General features: G+C 42.1%; 1 long non-coding RNA gene across 1 annotated transcript in view; it reads left to right on the forward strand.

Annotated features, from left to right (window-relative positions):
• LOC125438090 overlaps nt 1-19,261 on the forward strand; it is a 33,342-nt gene extending 14,081 nt beyond the window's left edge. Inside the window, exons 2-3 of the long non-coding RNA XR_007245291.1 lie at nt 16,957-17,093; nt 19,121-19,261. This is a non-coding gene — a long non-coding RNA (uncharacterized LOC125438090). The remainder of the gene's footprint in view (nt 1-16,956; nt 17,094-19,120) is intronic.
• Nucleotides 19,262-27,661: the final 8,400 nt, after the last annotated feature.

A 27,661-nucleotide genomic window follows, 5' to 3' on the forward strand; every position in this document is an offset into this window, starting at 1 on the left:
CAGCTGCATTCAAAATGTCAGGAGAAAGCTGAGGGTGAAAATGACCAGACAGAAAAATGGTCAGACAGAAAAAAATAAGATCCCTCCTGAGCTTTCCATTCAGCATAGCCAAGCAGGAGACATCTTGCAGGCAGCTTAAGGGGGAAAGGTGTACTTTGAAACATTCTCCAAAAAAGATGCCTGAGCTAAAATAAGGCATCCTGAGGACATCTTGAGTAGAAATCTGTGTGGAGTGCCTTCCCAGGATGCCTTTTTTAGCATCCCCAGGACATCTTATTTAGACTGTGCAGAACAGACCTTCGAGTCTCCTGTTTGTTTTGCAGAGGGTCAACTCTGATTGCTGTTTCTGTGCACTGGTATGAGAAAGTCTTTCATTCCAAAAGCTTTCATTCCTTACCTGAGCTATTCTCACAAGTCTGATGATGAGGAGAGAGCAAATGTCTTGTTTTCATCCCCAGGTAGAAGCCAAGGTGGAAGAAACAGAGCCTTGTTAAATCCCTCACCCAGCTGGGAAAATGGACCCTTTGTAGCAGCAGGGCTAGCTGCTGGTGGTAATGCAACCAAGTTCTTCTGAGTTTGTTCAGAAAACTCACAGTGTTTTAAAAAGCAAATAAAGCTTTATTAAATACAATTCAAAAGGTATTTAAAATCAAATAGAGTACAGTTTAACATTGACAAGATATACAGAATATAAAACAACTAATTCTCTAAATACTCAGGTTCTAGGCAGTCTAGTTGGTCTTGAGGCCTTGGATTCAAAGCATATAGCAAAATTCTTACGGCAGCATGGTGGGAAGAGAGGGAATAAAGAAGGGTAAAGGGATGACCAACTATTGCATTGAATAGTGTTGTGGAAATGCTGGCCATTGGTGACCCTTCACAACCAAACCATGGAACTGCCCTCACGGAATCTTCTAGCCTTAGATCCCAGCTAGAAGTTCACAGATGCAACAAACAGTCTAGTTAAAATTGTGTCATATGATTTAGGAATTCTTTGAATTGACCTGGCTGGATGCTGCTGTATGTTCTGTTTCAGCAAATCCAAATACTATCAGTGATCTATAGCTGTCTTTGATTTCGAATATCTTGTATGTATTTACAGAATGAGGACTTACATCACAAAGGCGTACCAAAAATATACTCTTCTGCCAGCATCAATATCTCTATTTTACTTGCAGAAATCAGTGTTATGGCATAGCCCAGCATATCTGGGGACTCCTCGGAGGAGGACTCAGACTGGGGAGATGGCACAGCTTTGGCCCCAGAGTCCCAGGTAATGCCTGCAGGCAGAGTCTTAAGGGACCAAACAGCATTTGGAGACAAAAGCCTCATCCAGGTGCCCCCCAGAAGCCCTGCCCATCCCTGTTGCAGGGGGCCTGTGAAACCCCACCCATCTGCAGAGCAAGCTGTTATGTTCCCCTTCCACCTCACATCTCAGAACACACATTCAATCTGGGATTTTTATGGATATCATATATATGTGAGATATATTTCTGGTTATATTAATGCTAACAGCTATATATGGTGTGGAGCAAGATAAAACAGGCTAAAAACAAGTCTGGAAACAGCAAACAGTCAGTAGAGAGTTAATCTACTCATTTGCTCCTTAATGTCCACACCCAAGCCAGAGCTACAGTTAATAGAGTTGTGAATGTGCATCACGCCTTGAATTGAGATGTTGCAACCTTTCTCCCCTCCAGCTGTTCCTAAAACCTCCTAAATGCTCCCATCCCTGATTTAATCTCGCTGCCTCTGCAAAATTACAATAGCCAGAGACTTACTCTGCTGGCCACCTATTCAAGGTGCTTCTAATGTAATCAGAGAACAATTTGCTACCAATCCCCTGGGTTTAGAACAATAGATAGAAATGCTAATTAGCTCAGCCCTGCAACCCAGCACAGTTGCAAGAAATGAAACCTAATGCAAAGGGTCTCTTTTCCCGCCAAACCAGCGATCTACCTTATAAAATTCCTGCTCACCTTAAGCTCATTGCTCATTTATAACCTGAACCTCCCTTGGTCAAGTTGGTGTGAGACACGATATCATCCTTCTACGGGATCTCTGTGCTGGCATAGAGTCCCTGTCTTCTCCTTCGTCTGCTGGTAACGTATCACCCTGCTGCCTCCCACTTCCCATTCTATCATCCAGACCTATTTTCCCCACCTTTTTATATCTCTAGGAACTTGTATGTGTGTGCCCCCATATCTTACTGTATGTTTGCTTGAAACCAAATTTATATAAACATTTTAAACTTGATTTGGACTCCTTGTGTTACTCTGCGGAACACTCCATGCCATTTTCCCCCGTATACATAGTCTCAAAGATTCCAACCTAGCCTCCTCTCGCATTGCCAAGTGAGTTGCTCTCCCCAAAGCTCTGCCAAGCTAAGTTGCTCTCTCCATTGCTCTGTCAAGCTAAGCTCTTTCCCCAACGTATTTGCCAAACCGAGCTATTCTTCCCCAGTGCTAACCCCAAAAGAAATCCTTCCCCCTGTTAAGCTAGGTAACAAAGCAAGTTGGGCCTCCCTCAGCCCCAACCCCTGACCTCCCTGGAAATCAGGAACATGGCCCCATCTGCCTGCTTTTAGCAGGCCCTGTTCTGCCTTGAACTAGTTATGGCCTTGAACTAGTTATGGTGAGCCTTTCAACAATAACTTGAAAAGATAGTCCAAGGCAGGACTAAGCCTGCTAAAAGCAGGAAGATGGGGCCACTGATCTCCAAGGTCAGTGCCTTGGACTATGTTTGCAAGTTATGGTGAGCATTTCAACATTATGATTTGCATTACGAATGAGCATTATGAATTTGGTGAGCATTACGAATTTGCAATTTAGGAAAGGCTCATGGATATGTTGTTGAAATGCTCACCATAACTTGAAAACATAGTCCAAGGCAGAGGTGGGATCCAACCAGTTCTCACCACTTCTCTAGAAGTGGTTACTATTTTTTTCTGAGTGCTGAGAAGGGGTTACTAAAGCAACCTCCCTGCCCAATAGGGACTGGAGGTGTGTGTGTGTGGCAGCACCACTGTTTGAATCCCACCACCATTGGAACCTGTTATTAAAATTTTTGGATCCCACCACTGGTCCAAGGCACTGACCTTGGAGATCAGGAACATGGCTATCCCGCTGCTTTTAGCAGGGTCAGTCCTGCCTTGGACTATCTTTTCAAGTTATTGTTGAAAGGCTCACCATATCTTGAAAAACTAGTTCAAGGCAGGACTCGGCCTGTTGCGGAGGCCCAACTCTGCATGCTCTGTGGGTAGGGCTGGAGCTGGGGCAGGGTATTACCCCCCTCCTGGGCTCCCTGCAGTGGGGAGGGGGGTACCCGGCGGTGGAGGAGGCTTGACTGGACTGCAAGCTGAAAAAGCAGCCTGCTCCATGCTTTCCGGAAGAAAGCTGACTCTCTGGCCATGTGGGGAGCCGATTTTGCACCCCTCACGTGACCAGATGGTGTGCACCCGGAGACATGGGTTACCCCATGTCCCATGGCAGATACGCCACTGCTTACAGGACCTGACCCAGAGGCTCAGGCAGAACCTTCCGTAGTCCCTGAAGAACCAAGTCCAAGGGTTCAGACAGAGCGTGCAGGCTGGGAACCACATCCAGGCTCTAGCTCTGAGATTCCCCATCCTCCTGACAGCAAACCAGGGGAGGTCGTGTCAGGTCTATTGCCCCCTTTGTCTCTAGAACCCCAACCATGATGCTGGAGAAAGCGGCATGTCAGTCAGGAAAGGTGACACAGCAGGAGGCCAGCAGCTCTGGAGTGAGCTGGACTCAACAAAAAGTCTCTGCAGGAGCTAGACTAAAATATTCCAGCTTCATGAAGTTATTGCATGGGTGGGTGGGATATTTGCTATATAAGGAGTTGGAAGTTAAGCTGTGTTTGGACTTGAAAGCCAATGTTTGTGTTTCTGTTGTCTGAGCCCAGTTTTGATCTTGCTTTAGACTCAACTCTGTTATGCCCTCCTGTACTTGGTGCTTCAATTATATTTAACTGCTGAACTGGCTGTGAGCTGCTTCTAACTTTGCTTGACAAGGGTCTGTCCACGATAACTTGGGACTGGGTTCTCAGAAGTGGTAGCCATGATACTGTTGGAGAATTTTAAGGCAGCTGTATTAGCTTTAGGAAGTCAGGCCTTACATTTAAACATTCAATCAATTAAATGCTGCTTATTTTCTATACGTTGTTCTAGGTAGTACAGCAAAAATCACAAAAGACTAAACATAATTTCTGTCAATTACATATCACCCCCTGAGTATGGCTTCCTTAAATAACAGGAGCCCAAAAGCAACTTGTGGATTAAACAAAAAAACCTCATGCTGCATTTTCAGTAGTTGCACAGAGACAGTGGAATGCAGCACAGACTTCTGCCTGGCACCAAATTTGTTAGGTTGGATCCAGCCAACTTTCTTGATTAAACTTGACCAGTTTCCCTCCTTATTATCATTTCCATTCCATATAGTGTGCAGGTCCCATGAACCTCAGCAATAGTCCTTTGGGGAGATAAAGGGCTCCCACCTCCCACCTCTCTTTTCTACCAGCAGAAAACCTGGGTGGGTTCTATCTTCTTTCAGGTACCTTTTTTGCCCAGATCTTTGACTAAACATTCCTCCCCACCTAAAGAGCTATCTCTGCTGTTTCACTGTCTAAGGGCTTCAATGGTTTTCTTTTAATTAAATGTATATTCTGCCTTACCCTAGCCAAAGGCCAGGCTCAGGGCAGCTTACACACAATCAATATATGATATACATAATCAATATTTAATATAATTATCTATAACATAGTTAATATACGACATAATCAATATTTAAAATAATTCAATCAATTGACTAACGAAAATTCCCAGTATAAACAGAGATTGGCACAATTTCCCTCAATTTTACATCCAATGGGGCTAAACATGTTTAACTACTGGTACATCAATTTCAGCTCTTCTTCTCTCTCACTCCAGTCTGTTCTCTAAAGAGGGAAGGATGGAAAGAAAGTCAGTAAGAAGAGGGCGGGAGATAAAGGGCAGAAAAAAGGTAGGGAGGGGAAAGGAAAGAAATGGTAAAAGGAAAAGGGGGAGGGGGGAAGGGGAAGGGAGGCGAGAGAGAGAAAGGGAAAGAGGGAAGGAGGGGAAGAGGAGAAGAGGAGACCAGGCAAAATAGTGCAACCATAACAGCCTCAACCATAAGGCCTGCAAAACGTCTGCAGAACACTACTGGTTTTGAAGGAGTTTAAATGTTTTTATCTACTTTCTGATGCTTTCAATGTTTTAAATCCTTGTTCCCATGATTTTTTATGTTGCTGACATGTTATTTCATCATTTTAATGACATTTGTAAGCTTCTTCAAGAAAGTATTTCTGATACTGTGAGATATAAGTTCTACGTCTGGTAATCACATTTGTGTGGCAACTTCCCATCTGATTCAATATGATCCACATCTGAGATATGGCTTATGTACGGGATGTAGCCAAAGGGTTCGAAATGTTTATAGATGCATTATCTTTCTATGCATTCATAGAACTCCTGCTCATTTGAGTTTTGCCTGAAGTAGTGAAATTGTACCTTATAATAGGTTGTTATTATTTCTTTGTTTATTTTAACAAGGATGTAATGAATGGCATAACTACTTATCTTCTCTGAGTCACATGGCTAGATGGCGCTGAGTGTGATTAATTTAAGTCTTGTTCTAATTTCCTCAACCAGGAAACAAGAAAGTTATTAGTCTTAGTACAGATGGATTCAGACATCACTCAACAATTTGTTTATGCCTCCAAAATGATATGATCTATGCATATAACTAACATACTAGAAATCATTTTCTTCAATAGTTCTATCCTTGTTTCTTATTCATTAGACACAAAATGGGTAGTCTGTTGATATTTTAATGTCATGGATATCCTTTTTACAAACATACTGATATTAGATAATTGGCCATGCTGGCAGGGGCTGATGGGAATTGTAGTCCATAACATCTGGAGTGCCAAAGGTTCGCCACCACGGACCTAGATATATGCTCTACCAAACTGATTGCACAATATATTTCCATGAACCCACCATGAATCAAGGTCCAGCTAACTTGGTACAGCCTAGTCCAAATGGCAGCCACACTCAAGGGTTTCAAGCAGAGGAAGGTCTTTTCTACTGCCTGTTATTTTTAACTAGAAATGCAAGGGGTTTGAACTGAGGACTTCATGGCCTATTTTCTACTGCTGAATCACAGCACCTTCAGAATTCTCCAACACACATGAGAGTTCTGTGCAGAAAGATTCCGCATTCATTTCAGTTGAAGAAATGCATCTATGTTCATTCCTTTGAATGCTTGGATGTTGGTGTTTTTTTTTACTAGACAATTTTAATAGACAATTGGAATGTGTTCTTGGGTAACAGCGACTACCTTTTTTACAGCAAGTTGTCCACACTGATCTCAACAATCCTTTTGGAATAAGTCATATTTTGTTATATCTCTGAAATCTTTTTTCTGAGTTACACCATTAGAAAATTCTTTCCCCCTTCTATTTCCATAGGTCACCAATTGCATGCTGGGTTTTTTTTTTGCCATTCATTCCTCTTCCATGCTTTTTTAAATGGAATTATAGAAAGATTTGGATACTATACTTTTCCTTCTGTACTTTCCTGTAGATTCAAGCATAGCTTCATTTATTTTCAGGAGTAGTTCTACAAGAGGAATGGCAGCCTATAGGGATTCCAGCCCCACTTCCCTTAACTTTGAAACTTCCTTCTATCTCATTTTGAGCAGCTATTTCTCTTTATACTGCACAGCAGAGGGCAGCATCATATACTTCAACTTTACTATTTAGTAGGTAGAAGGCCTGTTTTGTTCCTTCTGTATACCAATTACCAGAACACATCTCATTTGTGAGTTATTCTGAAGGGTTCCTTCTACTTGACTGCCAAACTAATTTTGGTAATATATACTTCCTGTGTTGAATGTCAGGGTCAAAAAGACTTCATTCTTTATGCATGCTGGAAAAAAATCTATTTCTATTGTGATCTACATTTCTTTTTATGTGGTTTATTTCCCATAGACATCCTTTGCTCATGACATTTCTTTACTGGAGCCTTATTTTCATAATCGGCAGATGAGGTGGTTATACATCTCTAGACCCTATCATCTAAATAACCCTATATTTGGAAAACTGGCACGTCAGAAAGAAGTTTCAATTTGAATCTTTCTCTGACAACTTGAAACTTTCTCTGATAACTTGAATCTTTCTCTGACATCTAATATTCCACGGTGAAGGAGATTTTTTTGAATGGAATATCATTCAAGTTATGTGAGATTACACCTGCAAATTGAAATGGTACATCCATATTAAGCAATTTGTTTATGTAACATCAGGTAAAGTTTGGGAGACTGCTCACTTAAAAAAATAAAGCTTTACAGACTCAAATCTTCTGCAAACCTGTGATTTGCAATGTATTAGTTACAATTATATGAATGTAAACAAGTACACATAAAAATTCTGATGATAAGCATTTTCCTAGAAGAGGCATTCTCCCTTCTCTTATGTGCAACAACAAGAGACTCTTCTAAAACGATGTTCATGCCTCTTCTGATGTTCATGCCTCATCTAAAACAAAACAAAAATCCTTGTTCTTTCAAAGGCTCTGTTTAATCTATATGTATATACGCACCACTTTATAATCAGTTAATCAGTGTATTGATAAAAAAAACTTAAATCAACTATAACTTCTTTAAGTACACATTCTCCTGTATTGGGGTCCTGGACAGATAAGATAGATCTTTCCACAAAATTGAGAAAAGCCCCACCTTAGCAGAAAAATCTTGAAATCTTAAAAAAAATAATTCGGGGAGGGGGTTAAAAACACCAAAATGATAACAGAGCTTCAGACTAAGATCTGGGAGACTTAGGTATGAATCCCCACTGTGTCATGGAAACTGGCTGGGTGGCTTTGGGCCAGTCACACACTCTCAATCTAACTTACCTTGCAGGGTTATTGTGAGGATCAACCGAGACGAAGACAGTCTATAGCAGGGGTAGGGAACCTGCGGCTCTCCAGATGTTCAGGAACTACAATTCCCATCAGCCTCTGTCAGCATGGCCAATTGGCCATGCTGGTAGGGGCTGATAGGAATTGTAGTTCCTGAACATCTGGAGAGCCGCAGGTTCCCTACCCCTGGTCTATAGTAAGGTATAAATGAAATAAATAAATAACACATATAGTTGAAGATGGGGCAGATAAAAACTAGTTTGGCTAGTGGATCAGAAGGAGATATGGAGGGAAATAAGGTATCTATGAAGACTTTCAGAAAAAGGAGAGAAGAAATAACAGAAGAGTGGAAAATGAGATGCCCCATTCAAGTACTTACAGGTCCCCAATTGTATCTCCCCCTCTACGTGTACATACTGTTTTATTTCTTTTAATTCATTCCTGGGTCAGTCCACAATGCTCAGCAGTATTCATTAACCTGTTCACTCTTACATCCACAAGTTACATTACATAGCCCCCTTCCACACGGGCCAAAAGCAGTGGTTTAAGGATGGTAAACACACCATTTTGGGAGAGAACTTTGCACAGCCACCATTGCTGCAATGAAGCTGCAATGCTCTATTTCCTCCAAAATGGTGTATTGGTGAATCGGTAAACTAATGATTCTTTCCAAAAATGGCACTCTGCAACAAGCAGGAGGCACTTCTGCTCCAGCTGTGCTTGTGGTTTTATAACAATTTCCGGTTCACATCTGTGTAGCCACATAGGCACACAGGGTCATATCGGGGTATCACAGGAGGTCGTTGTGGCTGGGGGGCGGGGGGTACATGTGTGCATTCTTGCGTAGGTACACAGAAATGAGTGGCCAACAAAAAAAAACCCCGCCGTGTTGCCATGCAAAGTCTAGTGGTCCTGCCAATTCGCTTGCTGTCAACAGGAGGGTCGTCCGTGCAAATGGATCAGGGCGACACCAATGTCATTTACACAGTTTGCCCAGTTGTGCAGAAGGGGCCATATAGAAGAAAATTGAGGCTGATAAATAATGAATTGGGAGAAAAGTAATATTTTGAAAATAAACACACACACACACACACACAAACACAGGTTTGCGTTCCCTGATCTGCTGATTTAATAGCCTTCCTTTTCAGCTTGATTAACCACTTGGGAGGCTGGTCCCACCCCCAAGACAGGTGGTGGTCATGTTGCCTGAACTAATTTAGTGGCAGAAGTGCACTCATCCTTGATCCCTGGATGTAAGGATTCCTCCTTAAAAACAGGAACATTGTCCTTATTTGCATGTGCATTTCAGACATTTCTAATTGTTACTATCCCTTACCGGGTCTGGGGAACTTGCTTATTTAGCTATAAAATGAATATACTCTAAGAGTGGCTGATAAAAGCTAGCTAGTGCAGGAATCTGTTGGTTAGAGGTAGATGCTTCTTTGTCTTGCCATCGCTTGCTGCCAGATGTTTTGGTATGGAACTTCTATATATGGGAACTATTCGCTTTTCAATTGGGGCATGTGCAAGGGCCATTAGGAGTAATGGGAATTATGTGTGTGCAATGAGGGGAGACTATAGTCCATAATGGCTATTGTGCAGTGTTAGTTTTTCTTTACCCACAACCTTCCAGCATGCAAAAAAATCTTCCTATTTCCATTGTTTAGGCTCTGTCGAGGAGGAGAAATGTTACCCGGTGCCCCGGAACAAACCCCGTGTTTTTAATTAAGTGCTCATTCTCTGCAGTTTGACATGCCTTTTTAAAAAAAGAAGAAAGAAAGAAAGCAAAAAAGAGCATGACAACAACATGTGAAACTTTAAAAAAATGGGATGAGGAATTTCAAAGGCTGTTGAGCTTTCAAAAAAGAAGCAGCAATTTTAGCAAAGCGCATTTTGCGACTATAAATAGCCCCACCTGTTTAACAACTGCCTTGCCAAATTCAGAACTTTATTTTACTCTCAATTTTCTGATTCAGCTGAAGAAGTTCATTATCTATTAAATTGAACGCAAGCCTCCCACAGAGGAATGCTGACTAAAGATGGATGTGTTTGTGGGTAGGGTAGCCTTTCTTAGCCGTTCATCAAAAAGACATCCTTCGACTTGCCCCCTTCTCTTCAGCTGTAAATCTAAAAGTGCACATAAGGAATAGAATTTATTTTGATGGTTCCTTTTAAATTTTGTCTTCATTAATTCCAGCTTGGCCTAAGAGCCAAAGTTAGGTTTTTGTATTGTTGTGAGCAATATTACCATCTGGTTTTAATGAATATCTGGGGTCCATTTGGGAGGGGGAGTGATGCTTTCCTTTACAGTGTTTGTATGTTGTTTTCCCCAAGCTATCTGCATAATTGCTTAAAGATTTTGCTGCAAAATTAATAACCTTACTGTGAACGAGGGAGAAGGGCAAAACCCAGAAAGACAAAGGCTGAAATGAGGGGAAAGGCAAATTCAATTTTTTCCTTGCACCATAGAAACCTCATGAAGACTAGCTTGAGCTGGTAATCCACTTTTAAACTTTAACCTGTAGGGGGGCTCTTTGTGTTAGTTAATGTAAGCATAAAAAGAGCCAGAACACTAATCAGATTAATCATATTTTGTGAGACTCAAAAGGTTCATTAAAAGAACCTCGTTTCCAAGCTACACATTTCATACGGAAAGAAAGTATGCTATAAAGGGAACGAACACAGAAGTATACAAAGAAGCAAATCCAATCCTTATGTGACCTCAACAAAATGAATAAAAGCCAGAATGCCGCACAACCTTTTCCTAAAATAAGTCAAAAGAGAGAAAAAGATCAGGCAGTTTTCTAAAAGTGTCCCAGTTTTTCCTGGATTTCAAAAGTTTTAGTTGAATAATGCAAAATAAAGACATGTCCTTGAAGCCCTGTATTTTTTTTCTTGTCTTCTGACCCACAAAAACCTATGATGATAACTCAATATGCAGAGAATTTCACATTTACAAGCATTAAAGTAGGCTTCATGAGCTCAAATCTCACAAGAAATGGGACTGAGTAACACAGTTCAAAATTTGAGTATAAACCCCTGTTTGGAAAGACCACAATACTCCCCCCTCTTCCCCATGATAACATCTATTTTTGCCACAATCTTACTTTCAATATGTGGAAATTTATTGTTGCAGACCTTTACTTGCAACGATTGATCCACACATGTTAATTTATAATCAGTTTAATTGTACTAACACTTGGTTGAATCCAGGCCTATATTGTATAAACCAATTGGTAATTCAACTCATGAGAGTGACAGGGTCAGTGGTGGGATTCAAATAATTTAACAACCGGTTGTTTACAAGCACCATTTTAACAACCAGTTCTGCCAAAGTGGTGTGAACGTGCTGAATCCCACCACTGCACAGGGTCCGCTGATTCCCCCTTACAACAGGATGTCATGTTACATCCCACACAGTTCCTGCTAGCGTGGAACCTTTTTGAGGAGTGCAGGGTGCTGTTGTGTAAAGATGTGGTGTCAAAAGTCCATTCTATGAGCAGAATTTGCTTAAATTCTTGGGATCCAAACCATCAACTAGTAGCAGTTGATGTTAATTGAACCATACTGAATACTATTGTTACTGTCCCTTAATTTTCCAGAGATGAAGACAGTATTATGCTTGTGCAAAGCATGAAAGCTATCCTCCCTCTCATATACACACACCTTCTCTCTTATAGGGGTGGAAGATTTTGGATGTAGTTCACAATGGATCAGCCTCTTGAATCCCATGATCAAGTTGATTATTATTTTTGTGAATGACTGCAACCTAACTAAAATCTTATCACAATATCCTTTTGAGACCCTACTACCAAATGAACAAACTTCTCCAAGGTTTGATGTGCTGTGTGCAATGACATTGAAACATCTGGAGATATAGAGCTGACTTAAGTCGAACAAAAGTGGAATGTCTTTTTGAAATAGTTACTGTTTAAGCATCTTCCCAGACAACTCAAATTTATTGGGAGACGTCTTGCAGACTTTTGGTCCAATCACCAACTCCTGGTCCTGAGCACTTCAAAAAAGGCCAGGGTAAAGGTGCTCTCGAACAGCGAGGTCTGAAAGGGTGACCAGCACACTCTGGGCACCCATCGTACCAGCTGTCTCAGGACAGCGAATGTGATTGGTCTGTTGGGGTCAGGAGCCCCTCTTCCAAATCTCCATGGCCAAGCAAGCACTGAAGGAAATGCATGGTCAGGGAAACCATAAACCTTATTGAAGAAAGAGAGATCTACCAAGTGCCCTGCCATGGTTCTGGGTGCAAGGCCCTGCTTCCGCACTGAAGCCATTAATCTGTCCTCACTCCAGGATTGCGAACTCGGGATTTGGAAAAGCCTGGAGATTTCAGGTTGGAGACTGGGGGGGGGAGGGGAGAGGGCAGAGTTTGAAGAATGGTACTCAGCGAAGTATAATGCCAGTCTACTCACCAAGCCGACCATTTTCTCCAAACGGCATTGATCTCTGTAATCTGGAGATCACTTGTAATTCTAAAAGATCTTCAGGCCCCACCTTGGTGGTTGGCGACCCTACCTAGCCGTCCATTCAGCTTAACCTCGGATCTCACCAGAGTTCACAGTTATTGTTTACTTAGGTGAACAGGAGTCAGTACTAAACCAACTCTTCTAAGGTCCAGTCCTATAACTTTATACTGGCTGGAGGCAGACTGTCCTCATGCTTTTACTTTTCCATGCCAGCACGACAGATAATTTCTGTACAGGGCCAAATACATGGCTTGTTTATTTCGCTATGCAAATAAGTTGCCTATGAGTATCAGATACAAGGGAAGAATGTTGTCTTTAAGCCCTGTTTGTGGTTCTTCTTGAGGTACCAGCTGGAAAGAAAGTTACTAAACGACTCTGGGTCTGATCTAGCAGGCTCTTATATTGTTATGGTCTTATTTTGCTTTTCAACATCATTTTAGCTGCATTTGCATCTAGGCTTATGGCTGAATTTAATGACTGTATTGTATAAAAGCTGACATAGTAAAAGAGACTTAATCCAAGCTCTCATGAAAGAGTGAAACTTAAAATTGGATGGGCATAATTAGCTTATTGATGGAAATACTTTATCCAGCCTGTGTGTTTAGAAACATTACTGAACAAGCATTTTTGTGATGCAGCAAAATTAAATTGGAGTATAATATGTTCAGACACTGACCCTACGGAATCATTAATCCCACAAAGATAATAGTTTTAAAAGGGGGGTGAAAAAGAATAGAAAGCAAGGAGAAAAGGCCACAGCATACTCTCATTTCTTGAAATTAATGGTGATATTGGCAGAAAGAAAAATGCCATATGCAGGGCATTTTCTCATGTTCAGACTTTTATTTCCTGGTGGAATAAAATTAATAGTTTAAACATTTTCCAAAGAACAGTGTCAACAGGCCATGTTCAAAACACCCCCTCATCTTTAACAAATGAATATGTTAAAAATATGGATGTGCAACCCCACATCCCTCAACTGAGATTTTTGTTTAGTCTTCCCTAAATTCTTTTGAGTTCCCTCAAAATCCCTCAGATGTTTTGCCTGAGGAGAAACTTCTATATTCAAATTGCATTACAGGTGCAATCCAACAAAAACAGTAATTCACTCACTGAGAACTGCATTCTGGACAAAAAATATCTAATGAAGAGGCACTTTAAAATAAATCCTCTGGATCTTGATTTGCAAAATATGAGTGTAGTAGTGGTGTGTGTCAGCACTTACTGTTCTGACTGTGTCCTAAAAAGTTATTCTAATGAAATAAGATACTCAGAAGATACTCTGGGGTGCCTTTCATACAGGCGTTCAAACCCACTCAGGATTCTGAAAGCACTCAGATTGTTTTGAAAGATTTCAAATGTACCTAATGATAAAAACAACAAAGCAACAAAAGCAAATCAAAACAGGTTTTGGAAAAGCCTGTTTAAGTTTCATTAACTGTGAGAGGATGGCATTTTATCCTTACGATTTGAAAACTTAAAGAAGACATCTATTGGCCAAAGTTGCCTAAAGAACTCCCATCAAAGGGGCCTTAGAGTAGACAGCTCTACATGATACTAAGCAGATCCCTTACATTCCATGCAACATTTCATGACGACAAGAGGGGCATGCTTGTAACTAGGGATTCTCAAACACCAAGTACTTTGCTCACAACTTGTCCACTAGTGATTAAGAGAAAGCTGTTTCTTTGCCGTACTGTTCGGCAAGCTGCTTTCTATGGTCCATTCCATACAGCATAATAATAATGAGTTACATCTGTTATTTTTGAATCCAGGTCTATTTTATTCTGTCTTTGTTCTTCACTTGGTGGCAAGGACGCAGGTAAGGGGGGGGGTTCTCGGGTTCAACCCCCCCATTACATGTCCCCCCATTTGTGTTTTTTGTATTTTTTAGTGTTTTTTCGGCTTTTGGCCTTCAGGGGGCGCAGTTTTTAGGATACCAGCACCAAACTTTCAGGGTTTTTGGGGGAGACTCCCCTGATGATAACACCCAGGTTTGGTCCAGGGGGTCCAAAGTTATGAATTCCCAAAGGGGGTGCCCCATCCCCCATATGGAAGGGTTCCCATTCTCAGCACTTGTTGATTGGTTGGGCAGGGCAGAGCAGCGAGACAGGAAAAATGGCCCTGGTTCTGCTGCCGTGGAGTTTTTCTCATCAGCAGAAGCCACCAGAGCAACAAAGGGGCTTTTCAAAAGAACCTCCAATTTGGCAGGTTTTTTTATTTACAGAGCAAAGCCAATGCTGTGGGGTGGCACCAGGCAACAATGTGGCAGACATGCTGCAGCACCGGGAGCCATGAAGAACTCCTGACTGCACTGGAGTATTCTCTGTGCTAACAATGGGGCATTTTGACCATGAAAAATCAGCCTGGGATATTTCCCTTTGTCAACCCATTATATTTGTACCATGCGAAATTGGCCTTAAAAGGCAGTACAGCACTATTGGCTTTTTACACTTTTGTGTTCATAGAAGGCAAGGACGTAGGTAATGGGGGGCTCTTGGGTTCAACCCCCCCATTACATGTCTGAAGCTCCGCCCCTTGTTTGTGGTTTTTTGATATCTTAAGTGGTTTTTTGTTTTTGGCCTGCAGGGGGTGCAGTTTTTAGGCTAGCAGCACCAAAATTTCTGGGATTTTTTTTGAGACTCTCCTGATGATACTACCCAGGTTTGATTACGTTTGGTTTGGGGGGTCCAAAGTTATGGACTCCCAAAGGGGGTGCCCCATCCCACATTGTTTCCAATGGGAGCTAATAGAAGATGGGGGCTACACCTTTGAGGGTACATAACTTTGGACCCCTTGAACCAAACTTCACCAAACCTGGGTAGTATCATCAGGAGAGTCTCTTACTGATACAACCTAGGTTTTGTGAAGTTTGGTCCAGGAGGTCCAAAGCTATGGACTCCCAAATGTGGTGGCCCATCCTCCATTGTTTCCAATGGGAGCTAATAGAAAATGGGGCTACACTTTTGAGGGGACATAACTTTGGACCCTCCTGAACCAAACTTCACCAAACCTGGGTGATATCATTAGGAGAGTCTGCTAAAGATACCCTGAAATTTTGGTGCTGCTAGCTTAACAATTGCACCCATTTGGTGCTGTAGTCGCCACCAGGGAGTTGGTGATTGGACCAATTGCACCCATGACAGCAGGCACCCCCCAGTTTCCCCAGATTCTTCTTAGTTTAAACACCATTGAAAGTTATGCTGTTTGGGGGTGGATTCCAGCATCACAGCGGCCACCCGGGGGGGGCACAAAACTCAGATTTTGCACCAGGCTTCATTTTCCCTAGCTACACCTCTGCCTAGAGGGGAGGGCAGGGCAGAAGGGGCTGCTGGCTGCCTGCTATGAGCCCAGCTGGTGCGGGGGTGGGGAAGGGTGGGGCAGGTGAGTCTGCTGTCCCCGGCCTCAGAGAGCTACTTTTATAAGCACTGAGGCCAGAGCAGGGCTTGGGAAGGCATGGCTATGCCCCCAGGAGCGGGTGGGGGCATGGCCCCACCCCTGAACCCCCCCATAAAAAATCTATACCTACGTCCCTGATAGAAGGCCTCCTCAAGTTCTGTTTTCTCTTCTCTGTGTTATACTACTGCTCTACTTGGTAGGCAATTTTTAGATTGGTCAATCATTCACTAGGCATATCCTATTATATAAAAGGCTAGCCATGGTGGTGAGAACTCACTTCCAGCCAGTTGCTATGCACACACGGCATGGGTGCAGGGCTTACACAGAACAGGTAAAAAACACAAACAAAATGGCAGAATGTGGTGGCTACCCATTCTCTCATGGGCTTGCCCTTCTCCCCCACTGTTGAGTAATTACAGTCACTGCACCATTTGCAGCTGCCTGAGAAAGAGTAGGCACAGGCAATGGCTGCTCCCTTTGGGAGGGTCACAACTCCTGGGAGCCGCAGCCATGCTGTTAACTGTTGCATGGCAATGCAGGCATCTAGGAAGAGGAGGAGGGTGCTGATGACAACCTGCCGAGGAAGGAGGAAAGGCAGGAGGGACTGCCCCCTTTAACAGACCATTAACCCTTGGGTGCCAGTGCAGACATCCAGGAAGAGGATGAGGATGAGCTGGGAGGTTGTGAGGCAGGGCCAAGGAGGAAGGAAAGGCAGGAGGGGTTGGCCCTCTTGGTGGGAGGAGGGCACCATTAACCCACCAACAGTTTTCTATGGCCTGTTGTATTTGTTTGAACAATGACCTTCACTGCTAGAAAATGAATAAATGCTGCATTTAAAAACCCCTACCAAGCTGTTTCAGCAGTATTTTTGTCTATGTTTGTAACCCCTACATACAAATAGAATGAGCCCAGAAGAAGTGGAGCCTCTAGAGGCAGAAGGGTGCAGAATGTGTAGAAAGCAGAAGAAGGAAGCAAGTTTGCCCATCTGGGAGCTTGAAATTTAATTATAGGCTCTTATCACCTTATTTATGATAACAGTGATGTTTGTATGGGAACTGGTAAGAGAGGAAGACTTTTGTTCTGAATTGGAAATTTTGTAACTTGTTGTTTCAGGGCTGTGTTTATTTGGTGGGAGTTCTCTTGGGACCTGCAGTTTTTGAAGCTTGTGTACCAAGACTTCACGTGGAGACTTACTGGCCCACCTGTAAGAGGAAAGAAATGGACTTGAGGTAGGCAAGCTGTGGAAAGGGGTAAGTTAAACTTGAATAAGATCATGGTTTTGTTGGATTACTAAGTTTCAGGTTGATATATGTTATGCAAAGTGAAAAGTTAGCAGAAAATTTGTTTTAAATTGTTTTGCAAGATGTATTCCAAGTTCTGCTGCACAAAACCCACAAGCTGAGGTTGTGTGTATTTTGATAATACCCTATGCACGCATGCTTCTGCCCAGATTCTGGCAGGGATAGTTTTGCACCTGTATGCTTACACTAGCAGAACTCAAGGCACTACACATTAGGGTTGTGGGGAAAGGAAGGGCTACCTCAGTTAGTGCTTCCCATGAACTGGCATTGGGAGGCTATTCGGAGCTGTTTCTTCCTCAATTGGTGTGTTTTTCTTTTTTGCTGTGTAGCTCCCCAATTTTAACTCCCTGTGACAACCATGTGAGAGTAGTGAATTGCTTTGGGGTTGAGCAGGAATTTTAGGGGTTTCTATTTGATTGACTGAGATAAATGATCTTTTCTTCCTCACACTTTTTGTTATTAGAGGACTGGATCAGTGGTGGGATTCAAAAATTTTAGTAACAGGTTCCAATGGTGGTGGGATTCAAACAATGGTGTAGCGCCAATGGGGCTGGGTGGGGCATGACGGGGGCATGGCCAGGCATTCCGGGGGTGGGGCATTCCTGGGCGGGGCTGTGGCAAGGACACAGGGCGCATGCGCCCCAGGTGCAGTTCCCCTTCGCCCCGCCTCTATATTCAAATAATGACTGTTTAAAGTATTAAAAAAGCAATATACCATATGGTAGTGTATTATTTCTTTTTTATATAATTATATTGATTGATTTTAAATAATAACATGAGAGAAACCAAAAACTGTTTACAATTGTTAACATATTACAAACATATCTAATTGTCTATCTCTCTCAACCCCCCCAACTAAAACATCCTATATTGCCTCCCTCCTTCCCATATTTCCCTCCCTCCCTACTTTCTACTTCCCCTTCAGATTCCTGTAACTACTTTATCTATTCTACTTGAAAGAAAACTAACAGAGGGAGAGATCCAAAATCCTTAATCTAAAAGAGTAAACTCCTCTCTTTCCAATATAAATTTCAAGGGGGAAAAAGAAAATGAAAAATCTTTACCTATAATACTCTCCCAACCTTTATACCAATGAACAAAAAAATTAGAATTACTATATATTATATTATTTCATATAGTTCATGCACACATGGGGGGTGCCATGGGGGGCAGGGGGGCGATTTTGCATCCCCCACTTGACGAGATTTGTTGTACCCAGGGACAGAGATTACCCCCTTGTCCCTAGTGGAGTTAATCATTAATAACTGGTTCTCCGAACTGAGAAAATTTTAGTAACCGGTTCTACCGAATAGGTGTGAATAGGCCGCATCCCACCTCTGGACTGCATTCTTCAACTTGGTCTGATCCTGCGGAACAGATGAGACCCTAACTGGGGATGGCAGGATTCGTGCAAGGATAATAATTTAGACTGACAAGTGCCTTGATGAAAAGAGGCCCCAAACCATGTGCTGATGACGTCCCAGAGTGCTGGAGAGTGTTAATCCCACAGTGCTACACATCAGTGATTGAACCTTTATGCTGTATAGTGTGTGTGTGTGTGGGGGGGGGGGGGGGTTGATATGCAACATCTCTTTGCTCAAATTTGGTGCAGGTGAGGAAAAGTCAAGGAGTGGTGTGTGAATGTGTTGATCTTGGAGTCAGCATTAGCTGCCAAAACTAGTAAACCCAATTGGGCAGCTTCACAGGGGACCAGAGCAAGAAAGAGAACACATTTAATTATTTGTGCAATTCACATAGCAATTAATAAAGTCCATCTTCACACATGTCAGCTTAATTTGGAATATGGAGGAAAGCTAGCCTGTTCAGCAGATGTTTAAGTCATTCTGTACTGGGAAGAGGTTATTACTCATTTTAATTTAGTATTTTCACTGATTTTTGAGGATGTCTATGCACTTTTAAACTATTTGCCTGTTTCATGAAGGCTTACCAAAACACTCCCTCATGCTGCTCCTCAGGAACAGGAGACTCCAAGACCAGAATAGGAAATGGCAAAGGAAATCAGCCTTCCCCTTTTGGAACATTTCAATGGGATTCAACCATCTTGAATGTATTTTTGACAATTCTTTCCATTTAGGTATGTATGTATCTGTGCATACTTTTTTCATCGCTATTTGACAGGACATTTCATATGTGTTTAGTCAAATAAACACTCCAGTCTTACAGCATCCCTTGAAGTTGTGTATTTTTATTGGGGATTGTAGAGAAATATTTTTTTTTTTACTTGGGGATTTGAATGGAGCAATTTCAGTTTTTTAAAAAAAGTTTTCTTTCTCTCTTGGAAGAGAATGGGCAGGAGGGGAAAGAACATTCAATCGCTTTCCAGTCTCACCTCAGCTAAGAAGACTTTAGAAATGCAAATGGAAGGTCAGGCCAGATACAATCTTCCCTCCTCCAGCTTGAGAGGTGAAGAGGGAAGAGAGAGCTTGGAGGTTTTAAAGGCTAGAAGTGTCTCTTCCTGGAGATGTCAGGAGAGGCTACTTTGACCCCTCTCCCTCAGAAGGAGACTTTGTACTGATTCCATCAAGGCATAAAAAGCTCACACCAGGATCCTGCAAAAGGTGGCCATTGCCATGTGGAAAACTACAGACCTGAGTAGAGACCCCAAGGTAAGTACCACCCATTAAGAATCACTGTAACTTTTTGAGTTAAAAAGCCAGCCTCAGATTAACATCCACCAGGGCTCATACCAAGAGATGGACAGAAGAATGGTGTGTTTAGGTTTCTTCCTCAGTCTGTTGCTGTACTGACAGCATGCATGTGGGCATTGTCTTTTTAATAAATGTTCTTATAACTTTTTCATGCAGATAGCGGTTTTCTCCACTGTTTTAAATATGCTATTTTAAAAGGACCGCCAGGAGAATGAAAGAGGCAGTTAACTGTCAAGTGTCTACCTCTCCAGTGGTGCACAAGTGCAGCAAACTGGTCTCATGGTGTAGTGGTTAAGAGCAGCAGAGTCTAATCTGGGGAACCAGGTTTGATTCCCCACTCCTACTCATGAAGCCTGCTGGGTGACCTTGGGCCGGTCACAGTTCTCTCAGCCCCATCTACCTCACAAGGTGTCTGTTGTGGGGAGGGGAAGGGTATAAAAACAACTTTTCTTATTCTCGTGGTAACCAGATGCTGGATATTGAGGTGTGAAGTGAGGCCTCAGAGCAGCAACGTACAGAAGGCAAGCTGGGAGCCCTGGTCTTTCAGTGGGTAGTGCTTATAAAGGCTGGGTGCTGGCAGTGAGTGATGTGAAAGATGGAGAGAAAAGCCCCTCTGGGGGTTGGGGAAACCAGGTTTGTGGCACCTTGGTTGGTGAAAGACAAAACAAGGTCTGCAGGTCAGTGGGCTATTCTGTCACAGGAGCAGAGGGAGTGCAGTGCACCAAACACTGACCTCAGAGATCAGTGGCTGTCTCCAGGATGCATAATCAGTAGTTCATGCCAACACTAAAAGAAATGAATAGGTAATAGATACGACACAATAGAGGCAGCAATGGGCCACTCCCCACTCACCATAAGCCGCGGGGTCACCTCTTTAAAAGACACGAGGAGGATGGACGTTCCCCACGTCACCAGCGCCCACTGCGCAGCTGCCCTTAATTTGCCGCTCTCCCACCTCCTTGTTGCGCGGCAAATTAGCTCCTCTGAAAAGAGCAACATTTTCAAAAACCCCGCAGGTGCCGCAGGGGGGTGGGGAACCTCGGCTGTTTACGCGTGCGGCTGTTATTTCGGGCTTCTGACATCCGCAGCTTCCGCCAATCAGGGAAACAAGGGAACCGTTTCATTTTGTTTAGGAGGTTATTCCCCGTCAGAAAGTGCTTGGAAATTGAGACGTGGTGCACAACAAGACGTGCCTAACATTGCTCTTTTTTTTTTGCTCTTTTTGCTCGAGAGCTCCACCTCTTCGTTTTGCAGCAGTTTTGGCAAAGTGCTGCTGGAGCACAGGGGTTGTCGGCGGTGTAAACCGAAACCGGAGTATGTTACTTTCATTTTTCTGCTGCCCAAGCAATTTGCAACAGGTAGGGACGTCAGCATGTGCAGACGTGCCTTTTAAAACAATGCATTCAGCTTATCCAAACGAACTTTTCGGGTCAGCCCCAATCAAAATGGAGCTCTCCCGCCTTCGCCCATTTTGGCTGCAACTCCCACGTGTAAATGATGCACACATGTGCCAGCCAATCAGAACGCTTGATTGCCTCTTTGACTCTTGATGTGGAACCCCACACTATTTCCTGAATGGAAAATGAGTGGGGAACAAATGTCTCCGTTGTCAAAAGCCACGGAGGCTTTTCTACGAGGGGTCGCTGTGGGGTTGCACTCAGACGAGGTAAGTGGGGAGTGGCCCAATGAAGACTGCAATTAGATCCATTGTTGACGATCATGACAGATCAAATTCAGCAGAGAAGTTCAATTATAAGGACTTTGGTGATCCCCCTCACCCAGTGGAGTAGCTCTCATGATTATGTAACGGCATTTTGGGAGGCATTCTGAATGACATTTAAGGGACGACGCTTGTGTTTTGAAGAGCCACATGAAACTAGGAGAAACATTCTGTGTTTCTCTACAGTCCCACACTTGAGCAACACTGGGACAGAATCATTTCCATACGTGAACCAGTCAATACTTTACCAGACCCAAACTGGAACATAACTTGGAAACGTTAAGACTTTTTAAAAAATTCCTAATTTTAGATTCCAAGTCACAAGGAAGACAGAGAATTAGCTGCATAATTGTACTGAAAATGAATTACCGGTATGTATTAAAGAAAAAAAAAGTGTACTGTTATTCATCTCAGACCATCAGAACTTCATGATGGATGGGCAAATAAATAAATATGCAAACAAACAGAATGGGCACAATTAAAATTTCCAGATGTCTTGTATTCTCAGATGAGTTTCAGTTATTATTGAGTGTTTCTCATATTCTTCTGCAGCTCTTGTGCCTTGAATTTAGCTAGACTGTTACGATTCCTAGTTAAGAACCAAGCACACTACCACTTTTATGTCTTCCTTCCTGTTACTATATAAATAAGTAGTTCAAATGACTAAATAGCTCCCAGAGAAATGGGAAATATGTTAAAAGTATCGCAGTGCTATTGTAAGGTTCCTATTGCAGCAGCTCCTGCTGTTTTATCCAGCCTTCAGAAATATCAGTCCTGCTTCTGAACTTTATTTCAAATTGTCACTCTCAGAAGGAAAAATATATATATATTTTACATTCAAGCCTTTTGTCTGCAAATAATGTGAGAAACGCAAAGGAGAAATTAAAAATCTCCCCTTCCCTGTTTCTGCACCAACGATGAAGAAACTGCCTGTGTTTATTATATCTTTTCTGCTGAATCTTAAAGGGTTCAGTGCAAATTACAATACATTGTTATCTCAAGGAAAGATGTGTGGTAACATCTGTAGAATGGTAAAAGTGGTTCAGAAATATCTACATTTGGTTAAGCATGCCTTTCTTTTTCCTGGGGAAAGCTTTTAAAAGCTAACTCTGGAGTTTTTTTAAAAAAATCTTCCAGTTTCATTTGGGGAAAAAACTAGATAGTGCTGATTGGCATCTCAAGAGCAGTTTTGCATTGTTTTTAAATTGTTTACCTTTGTTGTTGTTTGTTTTTTTAAAGGGGGGATGGTGTACATATATGCACATATATGCTGCTTTACAAAATGAAAGCAGAAGATAGTCTGCCTTAGACTTACTCAGGCATTGCTTAATTGGAGTAAGTTTGTTTTCTGCTGCTCCAGAGACTAGAACAAGGAATAATGGATTCAAAGTGCCGAAAAAGAGATTCCACCTAAACATTAGGAAGAACTTCCTGATGGTAAGGGCTGTTTGACAGTGGAATACACTGCCTTGGAGGATAGTGGAGTCTCCTGCTTTAGAGAAGCTGAATGGCCACTCGTTGGAAGTGCTTTGATTGTGTGTTTTTGCATGGCAGGGGGTTGGACTGGATGACCCTTGTGGTCTTTTCCAGCTCTATGATTCTATGATTGTAATCTGTGATTTTAAGTGTGCCAGACAAGATGGAAAGATGAACTGAAGCCTGGTTCATATCATGGGTAAAGAGAGTGATGTGTTCATGGCTAAAATATCATGATTGTCTAAAGCTCTTTTTTCCCCTCAGAACTGTAAGGTTAGTGAGACTGACCACAGTTGCCTGTGACTTTTATGACTGAATCAGGGATTGCTCCTGGTTTTTCCACATCTGAAGATGATTTCTTATTAACAGAATGCTGATTGCTTATCACACAGTGCCTGCATTGCCATGTGCCAGTAAACACTTTGGGGGGGCACATTTGCATAAATCCATCCTAACTTTGCACATTGCAAAAAGTAGCTTTAAGAGGCAACGAAACAGAGAACTAAAGTTGTTTCCTTTGTCATTAGTCATCTTATTTGCTTTGATGTAGTAGCCTTTGAAATACAGAAATTTATGCAAACAATATTCACTTATTTTTCTTCATACTATTGGGATGTCAGCAGAACTTTCTTTTAACACTTAGAGGGGAAAAACAAAGAGGAAAACTTTTAGATATGTGCAGGCCCTGTAAGTTTACAGACTGATCCTACAATGGACACAGTCTGAACATCAGCGATGCTATACCAGCGATAGCGAACCTTTTCGAGACCGAGTGCCCAAATTGCAACCCAAAACCCACTTATTTATCGCAAAGTGCCAACAAGGCAATTTAACCTGAATACTGAGGTTTTAGTTTAGGAAAAATGGTTGGCTCCATGGCGTGCGCTACTCGGGAGTAAGCTTAGTGGTAGTCAGTGGCTTGGCTTTGAAGCAACCGTGCAACTCTCCCAACAGATGAATCATGACCCTAGGAGGGTTTACTCAGAAGCAAGCCCCATTGCCAACAACCGAGCTTACTCCCAGGTAAAGGATCACACTTTAGTTCTTCCATGAAAATCAGTGGGGTTTAGTTACCTACACTGCTTCTTCAAAACTAGGTCTTAGGTTTAATTTTAATAATCGAGCCCAGCGGACCAGGCCAGTCTAGATCTGGGCAGAGGGAGGTGACTCTGTTTGCACGTGCCCACAGAGAGGGCTCTGAGTGCCACCTCTGGCACCCATGCCATAGGTTCACCACCACTGTGCTATACTGACTTTTTTCCTTCAGCATAAGTATTGGTACTGGTATTCATAATGTGCTTTATAATGAAAGCACATTTATAAAATGATGTTTGGCCCTTTGTAACTTGCCCATGCTACCCTGATCTTGTCAGATATTGGGGGCTAAGCAGCGTAAACCCTGATTAGTACTTGGATGGGAAACCACCAAGGAATATTATCGCTGCTGTGCTAAAAAGGCAACAACCACTGTTAGTCTCTTGCCTTGAAAACCCTACTGGGTCGCCATAAATCATCTGAGACTTGCCAGTACTTTCCACATGTAGTGACTAGAAAGTTTGATCTTGCAGCTCTGTTCTGCTAATAATGGAACTGTCCTCTGCTGGCTTGGATCAAAGGAAAGTGCTGCAGTTTGTGAAGCAGATCTGTGACTTCTAATCACATTTCATTGCCCTGGAGACAAAGAACATAAGAAAAAGCCTGCTGGAGAGATTGATGGACAACTAAAGATAGGTTGATATAGACAAACATAAACTGTAAATACAGCACATTTTTTTTAAAAAAAGTTGCATTCTGCATGAACGATAAATAATCACTAATAATTTCAGTTCCTGGAAAAGGAAATGAAAGTTTATTTCAAGACGATGTTTTCTCCATTCCATGCACCTGCCCCATTCTATCATATACACACATTCAACAGTTTAGGAATGGGCCTGAGTGACACAATTTAGGAAGAGATTTAGAGATAAAAGGCTTAGCCAGGCTTGGTGTATGCCTGTCATGAGATACATAGTACACAATTATCCTTGTGCTTTGCCACCAAGCCATAGCTCTTCCCCATCCCTTGGGGAAACACAATGTTTTCCAACTCTGGCTAGCAGAGGAAAGGGATTCTTAAGCATAAAGATAAGTATGACAAAAGTTGGAGAAAAAATGCAGCAAGCTGGCATCCCCCAACTTTCCTAGAGTTCTTCTTTGCTTACACTGGGCTCCACCAACCTTCTGTCCTGGTTAACAGTAGGGATACTGTGAATTTCAGTGGAAGCGTGTTTGATGGCTGAGGTGGCAATCAGATGAGAACCAATCACTGGGCCAGTTCAGCTTATGCTGATCAGCTGTAAACAGCTGCTGAACCAATGGTAAACTGAGAGACCAGATTTTTTTATTCTCAGCAACTAGTGAACATGCAGTGAGCTGAACTGGTGGGTATTTGTGCATTCCTGGGTAATAGCAAGGCTTTATCAAGGAGAAAGCAGGGTATAAATGGCAAGGTATAAATGAAGCCAATAAAATAAATAATTAATGGAAAAATCACTGTATGACACAGTGCAATCCTAATTTAAGATGGAATAACCCTGCATAGTATTTTATTTGTATTCATGTTATTTACAGTCCACCTTTCTCACTGGGACCCAAGATGAATTACACAACCTGAATCAATACAATCAACAGGATGGGGCATTCAATAAACAATGAAAATGGGACCTGGATTTGTAGAACCTTCTACAAATCTAAAAAACAAAATTGAAGCAAAGCCTTAAACAACAGCCCTCCTTGACCTAATGGGGCTATTCTGGTGTGAGCTTCCTTTTCAACTACACCACAGTTTTCTAACACGTTTTCTTAGAAGAATGAAAAGCTGTTGGTCTGTGTGAATCCTCTGTGAGCACAACCTGAACTGTGCCCACTATCTAGAAGGGCTCATTTCTTACCCGACCTACTGTATAGCATTTCAATTGTAGGTATTTGTAATCTGCCTATTGAAAAGTATAACAGAACAATTTGGTAAGTCTGATGCATATTTGGAGATATCATATAGAGAAACTTAATTACCATGCTGATATTTGAACAATAAAGTATCCCAGGGGTTCTTGATTAAACAAATTTTAACTCTGGACATATTAGATCTGTGATTCGTCAAGAGCCTCTTCCAAGGGTAGAATTTCACAAAACCTGGTATGTGCAAAAATATGGTCTCCTGAGTGCAGCACTGAAGGTACTAACTGCTGATTGGGTACAAAAGACCAATGTGATTGGTCCTATGTCAATATTCAAATACATACCACATTCATAAAACGCTGCATCTCCCCACAACTCCCTTGTAGGTATGTGTACAGGAGCCTTATACCCTTATATTTTTATATTTTTCATATGCTTAGAGTCTTGTCACAGACAAGCACATGGTTCCATCAATACCAAAAAAAGGGAAGACAAAGGAACATTCCACAAGTTTCCAAAAGCAGAAGCTTATAGGTACATCTGACAGCCACCAGTGATATCCAGTCTCTTTATACAGCGATATGGCTGCAGCGCTGTTATTTCTTCAAAGAGGTAGCCTCTGCGACAACATAAAGATATTCACGTTTTCAAACATAGTGAAATATTTTCTAATCTGAACATCAGTTAAAAAGAGGTAAAAATCAATAAGTGGCATGGAAAAAAAACTTCAAAGAGGGACCTCCTGTCAATGACAGAGGTTCTTCAGCAGTGTAAAGTCTTTGAAGAAAGACTCCCAGTGCTGAGAAGGCTTTGAAGTGACAGAAAGCAGGCATTTATAATTACAGAAAGGTGTGGTGTCCAGCAGAGATAGTAAAAAGATATAACTGGGTTATGCATCGGGGAAAGTTGAGAGGTGGCACGGGCATTGCCTGACCCTGCTCACAAGTGGCCTAAAAAAAACCCTGCAAGGTCAACCCTGTATCCATATGAGACAGTTAGCAAGACTGAAGAGGACGGATCAGGCTTGGGAACCAAATGATATTTCTAACACATGTTTATTAAGCAAGTCAAGTCTCCCTTTCCTTTAGTACTTGAAAGCTCCCACTACACACAGAGAATCCTTTTTCTTAATGTTTTAGCTTTGTGTGGAAGCAAGTTTTTTTTAATCATCTTGACACACCATCAATTTCAGTTGGATGTAGTAGAAGTAAATACTTTCATCTTGATCGTATAAATTGGATTATTCCTAGTTGGTGGGAAGTGGGGAAGCATGGTGTAGATACCAAGAAGAGGGGTGTTTCCATTTCCAGTGTTCAGGGACCCCTGCACATCTGCCATGAACTCTTTGCGCATGACACAGCATTTTGAATAGAGGATAGTTGCACTGGTCAATGACCTCAATTAATAAATCTTCTAAGTAATGTATACTGCTATATAGTCTTCCTGTCTGCGCTTTGAATGTACTCTTGATTTGTATTTCAAAAATGTCTGGCAATGCTCTAGAACCTATTTTTAAATGCCAAATAAAGGTTGTTGTTGTTGTTGTTGTTAATAAATCGATTCAATTCAAGTAGAAGAAATAGTTTGGAAAAACAAAGGCTGTTTCCACACAGGCGGAAAACATCACCCTAGGGACAATAAAAACACTGTCTCTGGGGCACTGTTCACACAACTGGCGCTGCTGCATCGCAGCAGTGCCGTGCTTGCCCTCCTCT

The sequence above is a fragment of the Sphaerodactylus townsendi genome, linkage group LG08 (assembly GCF_021028975.2).
Source record: "Sphaerodactylus townsendi isolate TG3544 linkage group LG08, MPM_Stown_v2.3, whole genome shotgun sequence".
NCBI classification, from domain to species: Eukaryota; Metazoa; Chordata; class Lepidosauria; order Squamata; family Sphaerodactylidae; genus Sphaerodactylus; species Sphaerodactylus townsendi.